Source organism: Gavialis gangeticus, unplaced genomic scaffold (assembly GCF_001723915.1).
Source record: "Gavialis gangeticus isolate Ggan-Ray unplaced genomic scaffold, GavGan_comp1, whole genome shotgun sequence".
Classification (NCBI taxonomy): Eukaryota; Metazoa; Chordata; order Crocodylia; family Gavialidae; genus Gavialis; species Gavialis gangeticus.
In genome coordinates, this window is record NW_017728998.1 from 21,229,490 (window position 1) to 21,232,420 (window position 2,931).

The 2,931-nt window shown below is 40.9% G+C and overlaps 1 long non-coding RNA gene across 3 annotated transcripts in view; it reads left to right on the plus strand.

The window, feature by feature from the left end:
- The first annotated feature begins 228 nt into the window (after positions 1-228).
- The window catches only part of LOC109289526, a 23,283-nt gene continuing 20,580 nt past the window's right edge, over positions 229-2,931 (plus strand). For all 3 annotated transcript variants that reach the window (XR_002095393.1, XR_002095394.1, XR_002095395.1), the window contains exons 1-2: positions 229-391; positions 589-683. This is a non-coding gene — a long non-coding RNA (uncharacterized LOC109289526). The remainder of the gene's footprint in view (positions 392-588; positions 684-2,931) is intronic.

Consider the following 2,931-nt stretch of genomic DNA (forward strand, 5'->3'; position numbering starts at 1 on the left):
ATCTGGTCCCTATCACACAGTGAAAAGTTTTTAATTTGTCTTTTTTTACAGTTCAGACATGATCCTGAAATCTGTCTATATATTTTCCAAGGCTACCTATCACCAGGGTCTGCAAGCATTTTCCAGGAGAACTTGAAAACAAACACTAAAAGAACATAGCTATTATGCATGTATATTCACTAGGATTTTGCCTGTGCCTAGACTGGAGTATGGGCTCTTATTGTTGATTATTAACAGGGTCTTAATTTTACATTGCTCTGAAACAATGTGCTGATTCTCTAAAACCTAGCTTGTACAATCAAACTTTTGACTGCTCTCCTGGAAGCTTAGATTTGTATCAGCCATCTATCCTGTGTTTGCAGAAGTCTTACAGATACAATTCATTTAGCAGGTTATGTAAAATTGCATTCTATCATCTTAAAATAGATAGTGGTTCAAGCTAGACAGATGTGAAATGCAGATAATCAGTTGGACATTGTGTTATTACCGATGCATCATTGTTTTTAATTGATTAATCAGATAAGAAGGACCGGGGTGGTTTTATAACAAATGGTAATTTTCTTCCTCTCTCGCATGTGTATGTTATAGGAAGCAATAGACCACAGAAAATGGCGACCTCCTTTGATTTTACTGCAGATCTGGCCACAGGAAATGTTGCACATTTGGATCAAGCAGGATAAACAGTAAGGGCTTCCTCTTTTTGTGAAATCATCTTTAAGCAGCACCCCTCCCCAGGAAAATAGGTTTTCCACTTTACATAATGTTGCAGCAGCAGTGGTAAAAAGTGGTTTGTTCCTAAATTTTTCTGGGTAGGTTATGAACTTTACGGCTCTGACCACAGATCAGTTATTTATCATAACAGGAAAGATGAGACCTAAGATATTTCCTAACCTTCTTTGCAGATCAGACCAGGAGCAAGCCAGCAAACATTAACGCCTCATATCTAACTGACAAAGATTACTCAGAAATATTTACTCTGTTTTTCAAACAAGATTTAGTTGAACACAGCTGTAATTTTAAAACATCTAGCAGCACAGTGTTTTTCAGAATCCTAAGCGCCCAGTATAATGACACATAATTAGCAAGGTCACTCACAGAAATAAAAACGTAATTTTGTTTTAAGAGCTAAATTAGATGCTTGCAAATATGAGATTTCTCTCCAAGAAGATTCCTGAGCTGTGCAATTAATGTTTCTGGTACATGTTTTATAAGATACCTTTGTGGAACTTGCAGTGAAATTCTACACACAAAGCACTTCCTTGAAGTATTCTTGGGAGTATAACAACTTTCTGAATCCAAAGCAATTTTCCCTCTGCACTGAGCAGGCTGAAAGCACTGCACTTCGGTAATAGATTTAATATATTTTTAATATGCAGGAGAAGATGAACAACTGCATGAAAGTGTGCTCCTAATTCATAAGGCTGTATGACTAGCTGCACATTATTTGGATTGCTCAAGTTACTGCACCACATACCTACAGTGTAGGATATTACATACAGGGCTGGGTTACAGCATTTAACCACAGGCCTGCACTGTGCTGGTTCATAGCTGCACTGTGGAGGAAGGGAGGTGAGGTGTGACAATAGCCTTGGAGTCACTGGCATGCGAGAGAGTTATTACCCCCTGCAAGCCAAACCTAGCATTGGTAAATGGGGACAGTAAAAACTGGCACAATCTCTTGCCAGCAGTCTGGTGGGTAAAACTATAATTCAAGGATTGGGTTCAAGATTTTCTCTGAGTGGTACTCAGTTGGGTTATGACAGCAGGCTGTGGTGCCTTGAGACCCTCTCAAGGGTGCCACAAGGTGCCACACAATGTTAGCACTGTAGGTGTGCAAACATGATTGACAAGATAAACCAGAGCTTTCCGAAAGGAGTCTATAGTATTGAAGACATTCTGCCCTGTTGTGAACCTTCTGCGATCTTCGCAGCAGAAGAGCTTTTCTGTTATTTTTCTGTAGTCAAAAAAGTGAAATCTAAGATCTGGCATTTTCCAATGTGTGCCTTCAGTTTAAAAAGATTGAATGTCACTGGTCTACACAAACAGTACAACCTGCTCTCCACTCACTGTGGCCAGTCAACTAAAGGACCATAAAGGGAGAAACTTGGGGTCATGGCTCTACCTTCTGCAGGGCAGTTTGCACCCCAGCAAGTGCATATCCTGCATGATGCACCCTTTCCCACCAGAGACCAGTGATGAGCTGCATTAGTGCAATGTAGTACATGCTATCACTGCCCTCCCCTCCTCCCTTCATTCCTTTTTTTCTCTCCCCAGATTGCCACATGTAGTTCTGTGTTTTGTTTCTTTATCTTACACTACAATAACTATCATAAGGAACTCCAAATATCAGTTCCTGTCAGAGGCACTCAGTATGTTGAGGGCATTTGCTTTTGCCCTTGAAGCGCTAGGGTCAGCGTTACTCACTAGTTTAACTGTCATTTTGTTTCCAGACACTCCACCTGGGCCCTTCCCAACCTCTGGTTGAATAAGGTTGTTTCCAACAAGTCCACCCTTGTGATGCAAGGTGGGGCACCACAAGGTCAAGGCAGACAAGAGACACAGGTTGTATTATAAAACCAGAGTGTCTTTCCAATGACCTCAATGAACTTGGGATGAGGGAGTTACTCCCGGGTTCATTTTGAGATTAGTCAGGAAATTTCTGATTCACATGGACTTGAATTCCTGGGTTAGGGACAGACATTGCATATAAACCAGTTTAAGTGATCAGAAACTACTTTAAACCTGTAACAGAACAGATGTTCAGTGCACATAAACCAGTTTCAAAATGGCCAAAACCAGTTTGAGATAAACCTGGTTGAATGTAGTATCAGACTTAAGTGATTGAGCTCAAACCGGTTTATGCAATGTCTGTCCCAGGCCCCTTCCTGGGTTAAGTTAAACCAGAATCCCCCAGCAACCCAGCATGCTCTC